The sequence below is a fragment of the Camelus bactrianus genome, chromosome 4, assembly GCF_048773025.1.
Source record: "Camelus bactrianus isolate YW-2024 breed Bactrian camel chromosome 4, ASM4877302v1, whole genome shotgun sequence".
NCBI lineage: Eukaryota > Metazoa > Chordata > Mammalia > Artiodactyla > Camelidae > Camelus > Camelus bactrianus.
In genome coordinates this window covers 94858370-94881552 of record NC_133542.1, presented here as the reverse complement: position 1 = coordinate 94881552, position 23183 = coordinate 94858370, and the positions used below count along the sequence as shown (strand labels likewise).

General features: G+C 35.0%; 1 long non-coding RNA gene across 3 annotated transcripts in view; it reads right to left on the bottom strand.

Annotated features, from left to right (window-relative positions):
* The window catches only part of LOC141577556 (uncharacterized), a 550417-nt gene extending 527650 nt beyond the window's left edge, over positions 1–22767 (bottom strand). For all 3 annotated transcript variants that reach the window (XR_012506804.1, XR_012506802.1, XR_012506803.1), the window contains exon 1: positions 22570–22767. This is a non-coding gene — a long non-coding RNA (uncharacterized LOC141577556). The remainder of the gene's footprint in view (positions 1–22569) is intronic.
* Between the last annotated feature and the right edge of the window lie 416 nt (positions 22768–23183).

Below are 23183 nucleotides of genomic sequence, written 5' to 3'. Positions count from 1 at the left end.
ATTAAATTTTTGTTTATTAAGTCCAATATCTGGCCTGCCTCCAGGACAGTTTGGATTGACTTGTTTATTCCTGTTATATATGCCATAGTTTGTTTCTTTACATGTAATGTATGTTTTTCTTTTGTTGAAATATTAAAATTTTAAATAACATGTGACAGCTCTGAAACTAAGACTCTCCCCTCTACCTAGGGTTTGCTGTCACTGTTGTTTACTTATTTGGATGCTTTTCTGAATTGATTCTGTAAAGTCCATATTCCTTGTCAGCTGTAGCTACTGAAGTTTTAGCTGAGTTAGCTTAGTGGTCAGCTAATGACTGGACTCAGATTACCTAAATGGGTCAAACAAATCAGCCTTCTCTCATTTTCCAGGGGACTTTGTGAGTTTTAGGACATACCTTCAGTGCTCAGACAGGCAGTTTATGGCTCTGGCTAGATTTTACTTTCTGCTTGCACAGAGACTCAAGGTCAGCCAGAAAGGAGAGCTAAGGGTCTACTCAGCTCTTTGCTCAGCATACACGTATCTCTGGAAATGCACACTTCTACACATGCACGTGGTCTTCTAAATTCCTAGGAGTATGTTGAAACTTTTCAAAGTCTCCTTTGGATATAGTCTTCCATAGTTTTTGTGTGTGTGTGTGTGTGTGTGTGTGTGTGTGTGTGTGCGCATTTGTATGTTTCTCCTAAGTAACCAGCAGCCTTATATTTTCCTCAACTGTTATCACTTGTCAACCAATTACTGATGATTGTTTTTGAAAAATACACCCAGAGAAAAGGCTAAATTTGTTAGCTCTGGAACGTCTCTAACTAAGGTCATATAAGGAAAGGCCTGGTGATAGGGTTTTCCAGGAAATTGTTACACAGGCCCAATAATGACCAGGTTCTGTATACTGGGCTCTGGAGGAGCTCCAGTTCTGTTTGTTCCCCACAGTGGTTTCTAAACTGCAGGTTTTCATAATGATTTCAGGCTGTTGGTTTTCAAATCTGTCCCAGAGCTGAGGAGACAGGGATTAAAATGGAAGAGTTACAATGTCACTATAACAAAAGTTACAAAGTTACCAAGCTAACTATTCCTACCTAAATTTAACCTTTTTTTTTTTTTTTTTTGAATAAATGTACCCAGGATTGTTGCACATTTTGGTTAACTTTCCAAGTTTTGAAAAAGTTCATTATGACAATTTTTACCAGTATTTTTATTGCTTTTTGTTTATTAAGAAGTTTTAGTGGTCCTTACTCCATCATTCCCAGTAATTTCCTTCTTCTTTATCTTTAATTATACATATTTTCAGTTTTTTCTTTCTTCTTCTGAATATCAGTTTTGTATTAATTTTATATTTGTAGTTTTCTACATTTATTTTCTACCTCACAATTATTGTAAAGAATGCTCCTCCCACATTTAAAGTCTTAAAATTTCCTGTCTTTTCCATAATACTCCTGACTTAATTTACAGTCATATTTGCTTTGTTGCTTCTAATTTACCATTTAACTCTTCTTAACATTTAAATTTTCTATACATTTATATTTTCACCTCTACTTCTTCTGTTTTCTCAGAATCTCATTTTGAGGTCATGTTACCCTTCTTTGAAAAAAAAATTAAGCCTAGAATTTCTTCAAAATTTTAGAGACGTTGTCTCTGAATTCTGCTCCTACTTCACTGAAAATCATAATGTGAAAAATGATTTTCATCTTCCATTTGCAATTGTTTGTTCTTGCCTTTTTTTCCCTTTAACATCACTGTATACATTTCATGAAAGTTCTTTTGTCATTATTAATCATTTTTTGAATGAGAGCAATTTTCCTCAAAAGTATTACGATGAAGAGAGGGAGGATAAATCACAGTTTCAATTCACATTTGTTGTACCCCAAAACTTCTCACCAGATATATTTCCTTTAGCCCTAGGAGCACATCTTTACTCAATTTTTAGTATTCAAATATTCACTGTGGCTCTGGCAAAGCTTCTCATACCCACAAACACTTGATTTTGTCATATGGTCATTGTTGCCCTCTCTCTCCTTTCTTCACTTTGAGAAAGTCTGGAAGTCGGAGTCAGAGACCATTAAACGTGGTATTATCTTCCCTTCCCTATCATGTGTTCACATAGAACTAAGTCTCTGCATTGGGTCTAGTCCATGCTCCTTGATGTGTTTTAATCAATAATTTTTGGATATATATATATACATTTCTTTTTATTGACATTTATTGTATAATGATTGACTTTACTGTTTGATATCTGAGGAGTTATGTGTCCCATCTCAGTATCTCCTTTATTTTAATACATCTACTCCAGTACATGGCACATACAAATTACATTATGATTTTGGATGACAGCTCCTTTCCTTATGAAAAGATAAAAATTATTCCACTCCATCCTTCCTTCCATTTTTATTTCTTCCTTTATTTATTGCTATAAAAAGTTTCAAAAAAAGGCTTAGAGAAATAATATCAGTGCAAATTTATTTTTTAACAAGAAACCAAAATTTCATAACAACAAAAAAATTTTAAAGAAAAGAAAAATACAACTTTCTGTGCACCAGTTTTCTTTATCAAACTCATTTGTTCAATCTTCCCTTAAAATCTATTAGACATTACCTACTGCTACTTCCATTATTTCTCATCCTCTCACTCCTCAACACACCTCAAACTCAACACCATCCCACTGAAATAGATGTGCTTAAATCTGACTGCTTTCTACATAGTTACAGCCTATATATATATAAAACTTTTCTCTTGAGATTTTACATCATTAATGTTTGTTCTCTTTCTCTTTAAAATATTTTAAAATATTCAATTTTAAAATAAGCTGTGGAAGAATTTTATAAACATTTCTTGTACTGTGTTAAATCCAATTTAAAATTTTCTTGAAATCAAAAGTATGCTTGTGAAATGTTTAAAAATGAAAGAAAATAAGCTAATGGTAAGGCAGTTTATATTTCTCACTATCATCATGCTGCTTATGAACAACCTAAATTTGAATCTCCAAGGAAATGTTGTTTGTGATCAAGCTAGAAAAATACAGAGATTTATGTTCACGTTAAAACTCCATATTATCAACAAAAGATCTTATACAATATTCAGAAAACCAAACTGCAAAAAAGTTCACTGTAATAAATAATTATAAAAATTGTCTAAAAGTGTAAAAATAATGAAGAATGCTTTATACATTCTACATTAATTTAATTTTTTTCAACTCATACGATACTCTTTTTTATTCAATAATACAATATTGAGTTAAAATAACAGGGAATTGACAATCCACATATAGTTTTGTAACTGGTATGATTTTGCTTCAAGGATCAATCAATTTTTTTAAAAACGATAAACTACTTTTTTATAAAATGTAACAAATGTCAAAGATGAATGATTTTATTTACTTAATGTAGTTATTGAAAAATATATGTCTGAAACGAGTATCTGAATCTATTTTATCAAATGTAAATTTTATAAAATATAAATAGTATTTCTGTTCAATGTTTTGTGTTCAAATTAAGATGGGATATAAGTATAGAGCACACATTAATTACAAAGATTTAGTATAGAATATAATTGTAAAATCACTCATTAATAGCTTTTTTATTGATTAAAAGTGAAAATATTTTAATATATTGGGCTAAATAAAATCTATTACTAAAATTAATTGAGCCTCTATTTTTAGCATTTCTAATGTAGCTAGTAAAACTTTTAAAATTATAAGTCTAGGTTATATTTGTATTGGGCAGCACTGATCTAGGCAATGGTGGCCTACAACAAAATGTCTTATCTCTATGTTGAGAAGATAAAAAAACTATTGTGAATGGAAGTTTAAGATGTCTTCATCAATGTCCCTCTGCATTTTTGTTCACTTTGTCTCTAAAGATACATACTTAATTTTAAATTCAAACAGCATATCTTAAGTCTCTGCAGTTATCAAGGCACTGTGCTATTCAATTTAAACACACACACACAGAACAAAAAATCACAATTCCTTACTTAATGAAGAAAGGATGATGCCTAATAGCTCTGCTTTGTTTTTAAAGCTTAGATTTTTAATAGGTTGATCTATCCTCTCAAGAACACTTTAGGAACATGGTCACAAAATAAACAGCCTAATTAAGCCCTCATTGTACATATGCTTTACTAATGTGGTACTATTTCATAAAAACAGATCCCTTGCTGAGGAAACAAAACACATTTGAGGACAGACCTTCTAACTTAAAGGTGTAAAACTATGGTGACAATACTGTACTCACAAAAACAAAATTGTACTTTCAAATACATGAGGGACCATAAAATGAGGATTTCACACAGTGGAGATCAAGGAGGAGAGCAGTGTGATTTTGCACTCTCCTTGTTTGCTTCCAAAAATGTCTGCTAATGTGTCAAAATGTCATTAGACATCAATTTCACAGGGATGCATTCTTGCAGAAGATTTCAAGGTCAGGGATGTCTCCCCTGCTTTCCAGATGTTTCATATATTCAGGAAAAAAGTGGTATCTAGAGAAAGACTGTATAAAGCCAAAGAAGAATTTAAAACACTGAAAGTAAAAATTTAGTAATAAAATAGTCCTCTAATACTCTGTAGACTGAGCATTATTCCACTTTGTTTCATAAACTTCCCCTTAGTTTTCTTTTTACTTAAATGGCTTCTGAATGTTTTTCTAGATCACGTGGCTTAGTTTTGCCTTCTGTTGAATGTTTCATCAATATCATACTGTATTAATTTTTACTTTTGACTCCTTTTCTCAAATTTCTGTGAGAGTCATCCAAGGTTATTGCATGTTGCTGTTATTTTGTTCATTCTAATTACTCATAGTGTTCTATTGTACACTTATACCACAATTTATTAATTTTATCATTGTTGAACATCTAGGTGCACTGAAAAATTTTCATTGGTATTCCTTGCCACTTCAGTTTAAGTACAGTGTTTTCATGGTTTTATTCTAACTTCTTTTTGTTTTTTCAGAATTTCCAGCTATCTTTAATAATGTCAATTTCTCAGGCCCATAACTTTTCCAAAAATTAGTAATAATTTCAAATGTGGTTGTTATAAAAAGTGAGATATTTGGTTCAAAACAGAATATGCATAGTAGATCACAGCCAGTAACTCATTTCTTATCACTAGACTAAACTTACAATAATGGTGAAGCTCTAGATTTACAAATTAAATAAGAGAAAATCCTAGATGAAATTGAAATTATTTTTGAGAGACAGAAAAGAATACCAATATTCTATTTTTTTAATATCCTAGTTTTGATTCATGAGTCTGAGGAAATCTAAAAATAAGAAGAAAATTAACATTCCTTGAACACATTTCCTCTTACTTGGAGAACAAGTGACTGTACCCATGAGATACTAGAGTGTCCAGTACTTGCATACACAAAGCTGATCTGTGACATGGCTGAAGTAATAATAATTTCTCTTTGTTTTATGCACATAAATATTCACATCATCTAGCATTTTATTCTGTATTAATTTCCAAAGAAATCAGCAACTTGCTTAGAATTCATTCTCTCCACAGATATTTATTATATAAAGCTTTTATATGAGATATTTCATGTCATTTGAGACTGGCTATTTCCTCAAAAATGCATAACCTATTATGGAAATGAAAATATCATAAGGAAGCAACCAAATACAATACCAGATGGTAGAGATATTAATCTATGGAAATACCACTTCAGAATGAGGAAGTCCATAAATCCAAAACCGAGTGAAATAGATATAACCTGTGAACATTATTTGAAAAAAAATTAAAAGGCTCTGGAAAGCATCCTAAAGGCATAGAGTAAATGAATACACATTTATTCAAGACAGCCTAGGAAGTCTCAGTGAGAATAGTGAGCATCGGTGGCACTTGAGCTATGAGCTGGTCCCACTCCCCTTCCCCCAACAACCAGTGGAACAGAAGCTCCATTCAAAGCACATGTTGGCAAGAAGATATGCTTAGAGTCTCCTCAGGTCCAGTCAAGGATTATGGTATCTCTTTGGGAGAAACTACTACCATATCTCATTATTCTTCATCTTGAGTTGCAGAAGCTATATTCCAGGTAATTATAACTGAGACGCTAGAACTCCCACCTTCTACCTGTCACTCATTCATAGTTTGAAGCTTTACCTCAGGCACAGCAAGATGTCTGGGGCCTTGATTGACGAGCTCTATTCACTCATAGGGCAGAGATCTCACACTTGGAGAAACAGTCTAAGAAGACCAGAGGCTACTATCCCCACTAGCACCCTGCTCATCAAGTAGAGGTGTCCATCTGACAGAAGTAAGCCTCCAATGCCATACTCAACTTCAGAGCAGGGACTCAAGCATTTGGCTCAGACACAAAGGGAACAAAGCAAAAAAAAACACAGCAAAACAGAACCTGCACCAAAACCAAAACAGAGAGATCCAGTGCTGTCCACAAAGGAAATGACTTTATGGAGAAAAGAGTGAGAGGAAGTTGAAACCTAAGAGTGCTCTCCAAAATAATGGAGATGTTGGTAACAAGTAATTAAGAGGATGCTGTTAGTCAAACAAGAGCAAAGGGCTAAATTAAGGCAGTTTACCAGAGAATAACCAGACAAAAACATTCAGGAGAAAATAATTCAAGAAAGGTACTCAGGAATGGTAATACACACACAGACAGACAGACAGACACACACACAAGCACACACATACAAACATTATTCAGCCATAAAAAAGAAAGAAATCCTGTCTTCTGTGGCAACATGGGTGGGCACTGAGGGCACTAAGCTAAGTGAAATTAATCAGACAAAGAAAGACAAATACAATTCTTATCATTTCTTCTGGAATCTGAAAAATCTGAACTCACAGAAACAGTGTAGAATGGTTGTTCCTAGATGCTGGGGGTAGGAGAAATGGGGAGATGTTGGTTGAAAGATACAAATGTATTCTTCCAACTATAAGATGAATACATTCTGGATATCGAATGCACAGCATTATGACTATAATAAATAGTACAGTATTATATATCTAAACATTGTTAAGAGAGTAGATTTTAAATGTTTTACCACAAAAAAGGCATTATGTGAGGTGAAGGATGTTAACCAATCTTATTATGGTAATCATTTCACAGTACTATAAATATGTATATAAGATTATTATGTTTATACCTCTTAAGCTTACATAAGTTATATGTCAATAATATCTCAATAAAATTTGGAGAAAAAGAGAAAGAAGTGCCATTCTGAAAATTATAACAAACCACAAAGGATGGACTCAAAAACTAGCCCCTGCAAAGATTTTGAATTTAATTGGACAAGATTACTAAAGAAAAACACAGTGATGAGCTGAAAGTCAGTGGAGACAAAAAGCTTAGTACAATGTCAACAGCAGCAAAGTGTTTAATAGAGATTGAGAAAAAAAGACAGTCATGTGAGCCCTGATAAGGTCAATGCAATCCTTGGGTGACTGTGTGCAAGCCATGGCTATATCCTCTGAAGACAGACAACAAAGGCTTCAAAATGCAGAGGAAACAGAACTCACTTAAAAATGTCCAGCCAAGTCACTAAACTAACCAACCAACCAACCAAACAATAAAAACACTGGGGTGTATGTTTCAGTATCCAAAATTGCTACAATATATTATCTTAAATGTTTAATTTTCAGAAAAAAAAAAAAAAACCAATGTGCAAAGGAACAGGAAATTATAATCCATATACAGGAGAAAAAAAACAGGAGTAGAAGCTGCCTATGAAAAGGCCCTGATGTTATAATTAATAGAAAAATACTTTAAATAATCAATTATAAATATGTTCAAAGAAATACAGAAAACCATGCTTAAGTAAATAAAGTATGATGACCATCTCATAAAATAGAGAATATCAATAAAAAGTCAAATATCATTTAAAAATGAAAATTAAACTAGAAAAATATACTAAATGAGATGAAAAGTCTACTAGAGGAGATCAACAGTAGATTTACCCTGCCCCTCCCCCCCAAGAAATCAACAAACTTGAAGACAGATGAATGGACACATTCCAAAGAACACAGACACACACAAAAAAAGAAAAAATGAACAGTGCCCCAGAAAAATGTGACATCATTAAATACACCAAATTATGCGTAATGGAAATACCAAAATGAGAGGAGAGAAAGGAGCAGAAGAAATGCTTGTAGGAATAATGAATGAAAACTTCAAAAATTTGATGAAAAATATTAATCTATGTATCAAAGATATTCAACTAACCACAAGTAGAACAAATGTAAAGAGATCCATATCTAGCCACACTATACTAAAAATGCTGAAAATCAAAGCAAAATTGAAAATCATGAAAGCAGCAAGAGGAAAACAGTTCTCCTTGCACAAGAAAACCTCAGTAATAGTAACAGCTGACTTCCCCTCAGAAACAATGCAAGTGAGAAGAGAATGAGGCAACATATTAAAAATTCTATTTTTTAAGGTTGTTATTTATAAAACATAATCAGTTAAACTACCTTTCAAAAATGAGGATGAAGTAAAAACAATCCCACATAAACAAAAACTGATACAATTTGTTGCCAGCACACCCACCTGTTAAAAATATTAAAAGATATTCTTTAGGGTAAAAACACATGACCTTAGGCAATAATTTGCAACAATAGTCAAAAAAAGATAACCAGAAACAGTAATTATGTCATCATAAAAGGAAATACAAATGCATACATTTTCTTATTTCCTCTCTGGAGTGATTTAAAAAGTAACTGTATAAAATAAAATAAATAGAAAGAGATAATTGTATTGTTGAACCTATAACATATACAAAAATGTAATATATTTGATGAAAAAATATATCACAAATAATACAGTGGAGGCAAAGTCATCTTGGAGTAAGAAAATGACACAAGATGGCATGAATCAACAAGAATAAAGAAAATTATGTATTTAGCAAATAAAGTTATGCACTTGCTCTCCTTGATTTTCTCAACTTTTTAAAAAGATAATATTATATAAAGTGATATTATGAAAACGTATATTTGCAATTGTAACAGATATAGGTATAATAATATAATAGAATAAAAAGGGTGAAGAGGGAAAAGAGTTGTGTAAGAATAACTTTTCTACACCACACTGGAATTAAGTTAGTATAAATTTGACATACACTAAACAATAAGATATATATGGTAAGCCATAGAGGAACCACAAAGAAAAAAGCTTAAAAAATATAGTGAAAAAATCCTTCACAAAGTTAAATGCAACATTCGAAAACATTCATATAATGGAAAAGAAATGAGTAAAGAAAGATCAGAGATGGGATAAACATGAGACATGTGGAAAGCAAAATTAACATGGCAGCCATAAATCTAACATCAATAGGATTATTAAATGCGAATGGTTTGAACAATGCAAACAAAATGTAGAATTTGTCAGAGAGGATTAAAGACAAGACTTATCTCCATGTGTCTATTGGAGACACACTTTAAATGCAATGTTACAAATTGGTTGAAAGTAAAAGAATGGGAAAGGAGATAGCATACAAACAGCAAACATATGAAAGCTCAAGGGGATATACTCGTATTGGATAAAACAGACTTTAAAACTAAAAATGCTATTACAGGTTAGAGAGTGTTTTCAAATGATAAAACAGTCAATCTCCAAGAAAGACACAACTCAATAAACACATGGTTTCCCAACAACAGAGCCTCAGAAGGCACAAAGCAAAAACTGACAGCACTCAAGGGAGAAATAATTCAATTCAATCATAAAATCAGAGACTACAACACTCCTCTTTAAATAATGGATAGAACCATCAGTCAAAGGATCAAATAGAAAATAGAAGACTTTAAAAACATCACAGAACAGCCAGAACTAACAAGCATCCACAGAGCCTCTACCTCACAACAGCAGACTACATATCCTCCTCACAGGGAACATTCTATATAACAGACCATCTAGTAGGCCACAGAACAATCTTCAATTAATGTGAAAGTTATATGATCCTGCAAGTTTGTCTCCTGAACATTATTAAGTGAAATCAGAAATCAATGAAGAAATTTTGGAATACACAAATAGGTGAGAATGAAACAACACTCACTTCTAAATAAACAACAGGTTAAAACAAAATCACAAAGGAAATGAAAAATACATTCAGAAGAACAAAAACGAAAACACAGTAGATAGAATCTTACTGGGTGCAAGTAAGGCAGTACTTTGTAGCTCAAAATGTTTATATTAAGAAAAAAGAAACATCTCAAGGAATTCAGAATAACAGCAGAAAATATTTTCGACCTTAGAGAAACAAAAATGATTACATACTACTACTTTGAATAACTGTAGGCCAAAAAATTACATAGCTTTGATGAAATAGATAAGTTCCTAGAAAAATACACTCTACCAAAATTGATTCAAGAAGAAATAGAAAATCTGAATAGACTTATAACAAACATAGAGATTGAATTAGTAGTAAAAATATTTCCCACAGAAAAGCCCAGGTCCAGATGGCTTCAATGGTAAATTCTACCAAGCATTTAAAGGAAAACAAACAAACAAAACAGTAGTTCTTCACACACTCTTACCAAAATAAATAAATAAATAAATAAATAAAAGAAGAGGAAATATCATTTTCCAACTCATTCTGTGAGGTAAGTATTACTCTGGTACTAAAACCAGAAAAACACATCACAAGAAAACTACAGACTAAATTCTGTTATTAATACAGACACAAAAAAACTCAATAAAATTTCACCAAACCAAATCCAATGACATATAAAACAGGATATGGATATATATACACACACACATACATACAAGAAAGTGGCACTTATCAGAGAAATGAAATGTTGACTCCATATCAAATATCAACTAATCTAACATGCTATATAACTAGGATAAAAGTCACAGGATCATCTCAATAAATCATGGCTCTCTTTCTCGTGCTTCAAGAGAGCACTAGAGATACATCACACCAAGTCCCAGATTGCAGGAGGGAGAAATCAGAACACAGAACTTCTTTTAAGGCTGCACCTTGAAATCCACATACTCATCTTCTGCTTATCCGATTTGTGAAACTAACTGTAGGACATGGAAATACTGTAATGAGTTTGAAGAACTCAGTCTTTAACTGGGCAGCAAATTGGGAAGGCCATCAGCAGTCCAAGTGCCAGCTAATAACTGAAGTTCCTTTAGAAGAGAACATGGTAACTAACAGAGTGAATGGACTGACAAGAGAAAAGACACCACAGGGAAAAAGGAAACTGCTATTAAAGATATGAGCAGGTTTGCAAGAAAGGAAATCTCAGAGACATCATCAGGAAGCTAGTCAGACTAATAAGACTACTGAAGTTGAACACCTAAAACCAGTCAAAGTTCTAACATCAAAATAGAATTAGAAATTGACTCAGAAATTTTTAATTAAATCTATATGAATTTCAATTACCTGACTCTGTATAATGGCTTCCTCAGTTCCTTCTATCCCAGAAAAATGATCTAAATATTAAGCAAATGTGATTATAAATATGTAGGCATTTACAGCCCTACTCTGAAGAAGTGTTTCAGATTAAGAATGGGAAAAACAATGTGATCTGTCTACCTACATACTTACCTAATCATATGAAACTAAGGACATTTGATGTTTGGGATACAGTGAACCGGAGTCAGATCATATCAGGCCTATTTAGAATATCAGAGAATAAATCATCCACAAGTTGATAACTGTAAGGTACTATATTCTTTCTTTCCTAGACTTAACATTCCACAAGCTAAAAAGTACCTGTTCTAGCTGGCACTAACCAGAGACTCCAGAGGCCACACACACAGAGGAATGAAGCCTTAACATTTATTTGAGTGCAAATGATCAAATAGCTTGCATGTATTAATCAGTTGAACCTTTCTCTACCAGGTTGGAACAACTATTATCTCCATTACATTGTTGAGGCAATTGAAGAACAAAGAAATTAAGTGAATTCCCTAAAGTCACACAGCACCAGGCTGCAAATGATGGAGACAGGACCCAACCTGGATTGCCCTCAGAGCCTCCTCTCCCAAGTATTTACTACACGGCCTACCCTGGTAATCTGAACGTCCAGGAAAATCAGGGCTTTTTGTTGTTGTTGTTGTTGTTATGGAAATCAAGGAAAAGAATCATTTGAGGAAAGGAGTAGTCAAGAGTTTATAATGTTACAGAAAGATCAAGATTGAAATATTTCTATTGTAAGTGGCAACAAGGGAGTCACCGGTGACATAACAAAGCTGGGTGATTTCAAGTCACATCCAGGTAGCACATTAATTACATGAAGGAAGACATTCTGATTTCAATACATAATCCTGAAAGTGAGAAGAGATACAGAGACAAAGAAACAGAGACAGAGAAAGACAGAGAAAATACAGAGAAAGCTTAAGGTCATGAGTAGGGTATTAACATAGGATTAAATAAGATATTTTTTTAACATGGGTGAAATGTCATTTGAAAATGCTGATGGTATGGAACTTTCAGTGGGTGAGAGAAGGTTGCAGTTATTGGAAAGAAACGTGGGGTGGACAAGGTTACAAGCGACTACCAATCTAATCATTGTCATGCTTAATCTGCCTACTTAAATCCTTTACTGCTCAGTCAAGGGGGATAATATCTGCTTATTTATTTATTAAATAATATTAACAGATTCACATATATACCTCCCAAGACCAAACACATTTAATATATAGCACTTATTTTTCTTCTAAATCTGGATATTTCTCTGTTGGCAACCTTTGTCATTGTAGTCTGGAAAGCAGTAAATTTAGGACTTCCTCCACATTTCTCCTGTGTTGCGTCTAGTTTTTCATGGAACTTATAGCTATGCACTTTCTTATCTTTCTCCTCACTTTGCTTAATCAAATCTCACGTCAGCTACTAAGAAACAGTCGAGTGGAGGTACTTTTTGAGCTCAGGTGTTGGAAACTATCCCTATTTTACCTTGAAATGTCATAAAATTGGGGGCTTGGAATAGGATTTCTAGAGTAAAGTTCATTTTCCCTTAGAATTTAAAAGGCACAATCCACAAACATTGTTATTTAGAGGACAGATGTGAATGTTAATTCTCTTCCACTGTATACAATTTATTTTAACTCTATGCAAAATTTTAGAATATTTTTCCTGTATTCCTAACATTCATGAAAAATCTCATTAGTATGTTACTCTTTTACTGAGACAGAAATCAAATCTTCTTAAGAACTTCTCACATTCTAGATAATGTTTTCTATTATTCATTTCTTTCTTTCCTACTATCTGATTTTTTCTTTCTTGTTGAAATTATGATTAACACAGAATTTATTCTCAAATTATTATTTCATCTAATTGTTGATCTTCTGGTTTTGGGTGTTGCTTTCAGGAAGATTTCTTTCATTTTATTTTTCAGCACTGCAATTATTGTTGTATGTAATTTGGCTAATATATTTTTACTTTCCAAAAGGTCTGTCTTCCCTCTTAGCATTTCTTTTTATTTTAATGGATGGTCTAGCAGCTATGATGTCTTTGGAGATGCTGATTTTATTTGATTTATTAAGTATTGATACAAGGATTCATCTGCACATAGTTTAATAAGAAAACTGATTCTGAATGATGTGTTATGTAACAACAAGCAATCTCTAGACTGAATTATTCTACTATCAACTGAATAAGAGCTACATTTCCCAGGACTTCCTTCCCTGTCCTATCCCAAGTAACTATAACTGGTCAAAATAACTAGTTTCAGATTGGGAAGGCAGACAAAAAGCAAGAGATAGTACTCTCTGAATGCTGATCTTGTTATATCTGTTAACAGATGCAGAAACGCCTAACAGATGAAAGCTCATCTTTGATCTCCACCACTGTGTGCACAGATCTTCTGGCAGACAGCTGAGCCTCCTGCAAAAGTGTCCTCCTGCTTGTCACAAGACACTTAGCTGCGCATCTCAGAGGCAACAACTTCCTCTGGACTGCTCTTCCATCTCCCCCTGGCCGGTTTTACTTTTGTGATTAAAGTGGCCTCAAATGATGCAATAAAGCAATTGGACTTAGTGGGTATCAATAAGACTTTCTACTGAAAAACAGCAGAAAACACATTCTTTTCAAGTCCACATGGAATGTTCTCCAGGAAGGGATCATATGTAAGATCACAAAAAACGTCTCAACATATTTAAGAGAATAGAAATCATAGCAAGCATTTTTTTTCAACCAGAACAGTATGAAACAATAAATCAATTACAGAAAGATGTGAAAAGCATGAACACATGGAGACTACAAAATACGCTACTTTTATCAGAATATTGTTAATTTCAATTGTTTTTCTAGTAAAGTGTTTCATAAAATTAAAAATTTCTATGTAAAAGTCTCCACATATAACATAAATACCTAACACTAAAGCATGCTATATCAATTTGCAAATAGAGAAATATGTTCTCTTTGTTCTCCTTTCATATTAGAAACATTAAAACAACTGCCAACATCATATGTTTCAAGTGTATTAGAAAAGGCTAGGACATGGAACAAATGAAGCCAAAAACAGAGGAGAGTAAATAAATGAGGAGTTTTCTCTCAGTCATCTACCGGCTCCTGCTACTGACTGGCTCTTCTCCACGTGGTGAGTCATGGAACTTTATGCTGAGAACCCCATGCCCACATTTATCTATTCAAGCCACCATCAAGAAAAATGAGACAATGGAGGACACAGGCTTATATTTATAAAAAAAAAAAGTCCTGTCTCAGAGTGATAAACCCTTCACATATCTATGGCACCTTCTGCATCTACAAAGAAGGGAGACCAGAGAAAGATCTAACTATCCACACAACCCTAGTCATCTAGGACCTAAAAACTGCCTTAAATCAGAGCAGAATCCCCAGTCCACACACATATCCATCAGAAAATGTTAAACACTGATTTGCTCAAAATGTTGGACCATAAACTCTGATCAACTGTTTCAATATCTACTATTTTTGACCCAAGGTCCATACACAATGAAAATTAAGAAACTTGCAAATAAGCAGGAAAATGAGATGAACAGCTAAGGGAAAAATCTATATATGGATTCGTTGACAATTTGGATACTAAACGTTCAAGTTGTATTTTACCCTAGTTTTTAGATATTACAAATAAAGCTTCTGTGACCATTCTTGGGATTGTAGCATAAGTGTACTGTTATGGACTGAGTGTTTGTGTCCCCACAAAATTCCTATGTTGAAACATGAACCCCAATCATGATGTTGTTTGGAGGTGGGCCTTTGGGAGGTGGTTTGGTTTCCATGAGGTCATGAGCCTGGAGTCCGCTATGGGATTTATGCCCTTAAAAGAAGAGGAGGGGACAGGTGCCCTCTCTTTACTGTATGAAACACGGTGAGTGGACAGCTGTCTGCAACCAGGAAGAGGGTCCTCACCAGACCCCAGTCACACTGCCCATCTTGACCTCAGATTTCCCAGCCTCCAGATCTGTGAGAACTTGATATTTATTTTTGAACCTACCCAGTTGACGGTATTTTTGTTACAGCACACTGACCTATCTAAAGCAACTATATTTTGAGGTAGTAAAAATGTTTCATACTTTGATTATAGACTTGGTTACTCAGATGTATACTTTCATCAAAACTCACTAACCTACACACTTTCAATATTTAATTTTATTTTATACATTACACCTTTAAGTAGTTGATCCAAAAATTTAATTTTTAAGCATCAAGAATAAAATATTTACAGCTTTTTAAAAAAGTTAAAGACTTTCATTCAAACAGGAAAAGGCCAATAATAAAATAGAAACTTGGACAAAGAAAGGAAATAGAAACACATTTAAACCTATGAAAATGTTTAATGTAACTCACAGGAGAGATCTTTTTTCATTTATCAGTTTAGCAAAGAGTGATCCATAACATCAAGGAGGGGAGGCTGCAAAGCTGTCTTGCATTTATAGTGCAAATAAAATGGTTCCAACCTATACATAGAGGAATTTGGCAATATTAATCAAGATGTACAATGTGTGTAGCCATTGTTTTCCAGTAAAATAACTGGTGACATTCATGTCCTCATGTATCTTACTTAAAAATGGAGAAGTAGGGGACAAAGAGAACATTTTATATACATATTATATATATATTCTTTTTATAACTCTACCACATATAGTTACATGAAGAGTTTAAAAGATAAGAGAATTGAGAAGTCTAGGAAGTGCTGCTTGAGATAAAATGATGAGAGAAAAGTCCTTTTTGAGGAGACTTTCAAGCAGTGATACAAACGAAGTCAGGAATGAGTTAGTTTCTAGTTTGATGGGAACAGAATGTTACAGGGATAGGAGCTTAACTCATTCAATAATGAATAGGGAGTGCAGTGTTTTGGATACCATAAAGCAAGAAATAATTATGGAAGATGAAATGAGACACATTACCCATGGATTGGGTCATGTTGGGACTCATAGGTCTTGATAAGGATATTATTTCTAGCAGGACAAAAACATTTTGGACGACTCTGCGTCAGAATGATTTTAAGTGGATCTCTACAGCCTGTAGAGAAAAGATCAAAGAAAACTAAAAGTGGAGGCAAGAAGATCAATTAGAAGGTTATTGATTCATTCTAGGAAAGCGAACATGTTGGTTTAGGATGGGATGGTACTGAAAGAAGTAAGACGTGGTTGGTTTCAGATATGTTGTAAATGTACTGCAGACCTGATATGATGACAGACTGGATATAGTTTATGAGAGAGAGTAAGAAAGGAGTTTAAAATAGCATCATGCAATTTTTTCTAGAAAAACTTGTGGCTCCACTTACTAAGAGGGCTTTGTAGGAAGAAACAAGTTTTGAATTTTATGCATGGTAACTTTTGACTGCTTATTATAGATCCAAGTCATGATGTGCAATAAATGGCTTGATAAATGAATGATTAGCTCAGGGGAGAAATATTTAAAGCGGTGGAGCTATGAGGGATCATCCAGTGAAGATCTGGACTTAAGAGGAGAAAATACTTCATTTGCAGAAGTCTGGGGCATTGCACCATTTTGAAGGAAAGAATAAAAACAGAATCCAGCAAAAGAGACTGAGGAGGAATGGTCAAAAGTTGAGGAAAAAACATGAGCATATGACATCCTGGTAACTGAGGTAAGAAACATTTTTTTTTAATTGTCTCTTTGTTTTAACACAGGGAGTGATCAGTTGTCTCCAGACACTGCTGAGGAGTGGAGCAACGTCAGACCTTGCCATCTGTGGGTTACCACTGACTTGCCATGAGCTGTTCAGAACAGTGATAGAGACAAACTCTTGACTAGAGTGGGCTGGGGAGAAAATGGAAGGTAGAATGAGCAAATACAGACATCTTCCAGTGAGCTTGGCTTTCAAATATAGCAAATAAGAGTCAAGAAATCGGGCAGAAGCCAAAGAGTGGTTTGATATAAATGAATGCTCATCTAAATCTGTATTCTGATTAGAATGATCCAGCAGAGGTGAAACTGGTGTGCAAAAGAGCGAGGCCTGCTCCTGTGACTGAGGGCCTGACTGGGCACAAGGGGGCGCCATTCATGGGGCGGGGGGGTCTTCTGTCTCACTGAGCCTAGGCTGCCAGGACACACCGCCACAGGCCATGCAGATGCAAAAATGGACACTCACATTCTCAAATCTCCGGTCACTGCAAGCCTGAGATCAGGATGCCGCAAGGTTGGTTTCTGGGGAGATTTCTAGCTTGCAGATACCCACCTCCTTCCTGTGCCCTTATATGACAGAGAGAGTGAAATAGCGAGGTTTAGAGAGGGAAGAAGGGTGAGAGAGGGAGGGAGGAAGGATGGCTGGTCTCTGGTGTCTCCTCTAAGAGCACTAATTCCACCATAAGAGCCCCACTCTCATGATCTCATCTCAACTAAACTGCCTCCCCAAAGCCCTATCTCTAAATACTGCAACACTGAGGGTTAGGATTTCCACGTATGAATGTGGGGGAACAGAATTCAGCCCATACTATATTGATAAAAGCACAGGCAGAAGGTTTGGGGACATATGCCCTTGACAGATTCAGTAAAGTGGATTATTTTTATGAATATGATTACACATTTTTATTTTGATATATACTAAACCATTTTTATTTTCTTCCCTTTGCCCAAGTTCAAGAACTTTGTTCCTCATTCGGGCAATGAGGTAGCCCACGAAGAGTGAAGTGCCTGGTAAATATTAAGCTATGTGTTTTTTTCAATGTAGGTTATCCCTCTCTGTCAACAAAATTTAAAAAGCAGTAATTATATAAGCACTAGGTTTAAGGCAAGGAAAATAAAAAAAATAAATTATTTATTTTTGAACCCTACAATAAACTTCCTGAAAACTGCTGGAACAAAATCTTAAAAGCCACATTTCAACTGTTAGAACCATTTGCTTAAGAAGTGTAGGGAAAACTGTGAACATTAAAAGGGGTATATAAAGAGATGGAAAAAAACTGAAAAAAAGACCCTTCAACATTCACAAGAGGATAATTTACAGGTTTCTGAACCATTAGATGTTGCCCAGAAACAAGGGTTATAAGCAGCCAATGCCACAGGGACAGAGGAAGACCTGCCCATGCATTTCAGGATGACTTAGATCTGAGCAGGTCTAGCAAGGGAAGAACAGAGCCGCAGACGGGCGCGCAGATCAGCCCTCACACCACGCTGCACTGCAGGCCTTCTGGCAATGCACATGTCACCCTGAGAGATATGAATGCTGATTCCTTTACCAGGGACCCGAGACAGAGTGAGTATAAGCAAGATGTGCCTGAGTTTACCATGAATTACCAAAATTATTCCACCAGCCAAGTTAGTTTCAGTTATAGGAAATCAGGATTATATATGCTCACACATGAAATTTATGTGTTTTTTTAAATCATTTCTCAGCTATTGTTGTAAAGACAACAATAATGTTTGAAGAATTGGATAGTTTCTTATAAACTTCCATTTTACTCAAGGTTGGAACTCCTGTACCTGATACACACAATCTCCTGAACACACTTCTCATTTTGACTCACTCCTTTGTGGACACAGGCTTCTGCCTTCTTTCTCAACATCTAATTGCTGTTCAGTACTGACCTGTCCATGGGCTAAAGCCCTTTTATCTCTGTGTCAGCCAGTTGGTTAGGATTCCTTCCCAGTTCCCCTCGAACTGCTGCATCAGTGAAACACACTCAGCTGGAAGCAACAGCAGCCAACTGAAAAGAGCTATTATCGGTATGGATGATATTTACTAAGGGGTCTGAAGGTTGAGAGTTAATCACTTATTAATATTACCAAGAAACTAAGCATTTTCCAGATTCCATCTGGACCATAATAGCTGTTGATTTTTTAATTAATAAGATTTTCAACTCAGGATCACAAGATAGCTGTTTTAATTCCAGACAATTGATCAATTACAAGGTGGAAAGAAAGGAAAAAGAATGGGGCCAGTAAAGAATTCTTTAGCATTTGTCTCTGTTAGAATTTGCCAAAGGCTATCCCTGAATTTTCCCATTGGATTTCCCTGTATGTTTCATTGGCCATAGGTAGGTTAAATAATGATCCCCAACCTTCAGGAGTATTAAGAAAAAAGCTATCTTTCCCAGAGATTGCTACATAAGTTTTGAACAAAATTAGAATTCCATATGCTTGGACAGCAAGGAAGAATGTATTCATCCTGTTTGTGATGAACTTTAAAGATTATGTTTCTTGTTTTCCCAACAGAAAGTTATATCCATTTTCTTCATTCTAAAAGATTGCAATTTGAATTAGTATTCCAAAGGAACTCGTACAATATCTTCTGTGTTTATGCGTGCTGAGAAATGCTTCTTTTCTTTTCAGAATTCAACATGCTAGCCTAAGGAAAATGACGACATGAAGCAAATTGGAATAGGACTGTCTCCTTCCCAAACTGCCACCATTTCATTCAGAAGTAAATCCCCCCAGATCACACCACTTACCAAGACAATCCCTCTGGTTTCCAGATGTACATTAAAACTTTAATGTTCACATGCTTATGAAAATACATGACTCAGATGATTGCCAACAATTTCAATGAATTCTTTTATCTGAAAAAACTGACAATACCAAAAAAAAAAAAAAAAAACCCTAATTTTCCTTTCCACTGAGAAATGCCTCTTAAATTCTGGAAACTATAATTTTCCATTTTGGCTTACAACATCAAGATAAGAGTTATTTTTGCTCCACTATCTTGAATAAACAGTGTACTAACATCATCTAACACAATGTATGCAGGATGTGCTGTCAACTTAAATGTGTGAAAAAATTAGATTGTGCATGTTCATTAAATGCCATATTGTAAAATAAGAAGATGATACCATTTATGTGTGTACTGAGACTATAGATAATATGCCACCTTAAGTTTTTTTTAAAATCAATGACCTATTACCAAATTTTGCTGAAAAAGCAAGAAAGACAATCAGCTAGTGAGTGATTCGAAGACAATATTGTACTGCTTCATAATTCTTTCCTAAAATCAGCCCATATCCAGGTATTTGGGGGAAAGAGATGAAGAAAATTAGATGATACCATAGAGAATTTACATAGTCAGTGAACAGCTTATCAGTGTACAAACTTTAAAGAGAACAATTTCAAATGAATCATTGCATTCTTAGAGAGGATACTTCAGAGTTCAAATCATTATAATGATTGGTGTGTTGTAAAGCTCAAATGACAAAGTCTAGAATTCAGTGTTAGTTAATGTCTGAACCATCAAAGCTTTTCATTTGTTTTCTTAATATCTCCAATTTCCATCCTCTGGTGAAATTATGTCTGTCACAGCACTTTATTCATGAGTGTGTATGTTTTGTACCTACATGTTTAGGTTTGGCCCCAAATCCCTAAATAATTTCCTTAGTTCACATCACTGTTTCGCAGGAACTTCTAAAAAGCTCATGAAATATTATTAGCTTCCACATCCCACTTTCATTACAAATAGTCTTACCCTTTTTCTACCTTCTTTAGTTCTTATTTGCCATCTTTTAGTCTGTCCACACTTTCCAGCAATCCTGAGATTGTCTTGCCCCCAAGACTAGGCAAGCACTAAGGTGCAGAACACTGCCTGCGCCCCTTAGCAGTTCATCTCAGGAATGAGCCAACCACCGAAAGCAACGCCATCTGTTAAAGCCCCAGGCTAACACCACCACCTATTCCTTTCTCCTACACAGCTCCTGCCAGCTCTGTCCTCCCATCTCTATAAAAAAGCCTTCTCCCGTTTTATTCTGAGACACTGTTAGATCCTGAGATTGGTGCATTCTGCCCACTACAATACTCTCTTTGAATAGTTTCTTTAAGTCTGGTTTATTTTTAAATAATGCTAATGAGCTTGGAAGAGGACCTGCACCTGCGATTTTGGCTGCGGTGTTTTAAGAAACTGGTCCCTTAACTAACCTGTGCTTAAGATTCTTAACACACAGAAATATGATACAATAAATGTGTGTTGTTTTAAGCCACTAAGCTTGGAGTAATTTGTCACCCAGCAATGAAAAACCAATAAATGTAGAACTGCACAACATGAACCTGAATCCCAATATAGATTACAACTTAAGGTTGCTTTCTTTTTAATAGAAAAACTTTCTTAAGCACTTAATACATTCCATGTTATTGATTTTTTTTTTTTTTTGGATCTTACTTGGTGTTAACTAGGAAAAAACACTTTATTCTCAAGATGTACTATCCTTAACATAATGGTCTATAATCATTTAAATAGAATTTTACATTAAAAACCTTAAAAATTTAACTATAACATTCCTCAAAGGAATTTATCATCTGCCAGATGGCAGCTATCGTCTATAACCCATCATCTAATATGAAAACAGACATATACTAATAAAGCACAACAGACAGAGAGAGAGAAAAGGGAAGGAAAGAAAGTGAGCTGATTTTGAAAATACACAGAATAAGAACATTGGTGTTTGGCTGTGGACCAGACTTAAACCTATCCCAGCATCAAAGTGTTTGGTATGAAATCTTCCCAGACTTGAGTCACTGAGGTGTCTTTCATTCCAATAGTAAGTTCAATACATATATATACACACACACACATATATATATACACACACACACACATATACACACACACACATATATAAACAGTCTTCAGAATTTGAGGCTCAAGCTACATATTTTTCCATCTACAACAATCACAATATTGGAGATGCCTTAGTCTCTACCTAGCACCAGTCTTTTTTTGTTCCTCTAATATCACTCATGCGCTTTCAGACATTGAACAGAAAAGCTATGTGAGGCTTAATTTCTTCTGCCTAAAACAATACACCTTTTCTTCTTTTCCTGCATGAGAAAGACTAACCGAACTGCCACTCAGCATTATCTTAGTTTTGGATATGTGATGTCTTCAGACTTTTTCTCACTGGAATCCACATTACCATCACAAGCCATGAAAAGCAACCGATTTTAATTTAACACAGGAATTGCCATTTGTTGTACTCTACAATATAGCAGTGTTTTCAGAAACCCATGATTTTGCCCAAGGTGTACAAGGTATTTTTAAAACATAAAATGTACAAACATATACATGTATAAAAAATATATATGTATACATATAAACTTTTATCTATATATAAACTTTAAATATTTGATGTAGAAAAATAGTCATATGAACCAATAATAATACAAAAAAAAAAAACCAAAAATAGAAGGTTGGCGTCCTCAGTCTCATCACGTAAGGAACTTCTGTTTCATTACGGGGAGTCTTACCTGAGCTCGTGACCCAGCATCCAGGCCTCAGGGATCCCAGTTCCTCATTCCGCTCTTACAATTCAGGTCAAGGGTGTTTCTTCCCAAACATGGCAAGGATAAACAAAACAAAATAAAACAAAACACTTATTTTTAATTGGTTTCTTGGAACCAAATAGCTTGTCTGTGGTCTCTTTGAACCGGACTAGCCAAAGCGGGACGCCAAGCCCAGCGGCCTCCTGAGGCGCTCGGAGCGGAGCTAACAGCCTGGAGGCGGGGCGGCGCAGGGAGAGCTGGGAAACGCCTCGGGCAGTTAGGGGAGGGGCGGGGTAGGGGCGGGGTGGGGGCGGGGCCAGGCCCTGCCCAGGTGCAGCTACTCTGCAAGGAGCGAGCTCATTTAAGGCAACAGCTAAGATGACTCTTCGGAGAACAACCTGCTACAAGAGGCAGAGAACCTGGAGGAGGAGTTGGAGATGGAGGAGAAGTCCACTGTACGACCTCCAGGATTCTAGCAAGAGCTCCAGCTTGCTACCCTGTGTAAGAATGTTCTCCTTAGCAGATGTGCACAATTGATCAGGACCAATTACTGGAATTCGAGTATTTGGCCAAGCAGGAGGAGCTTCGGAGACAAGATA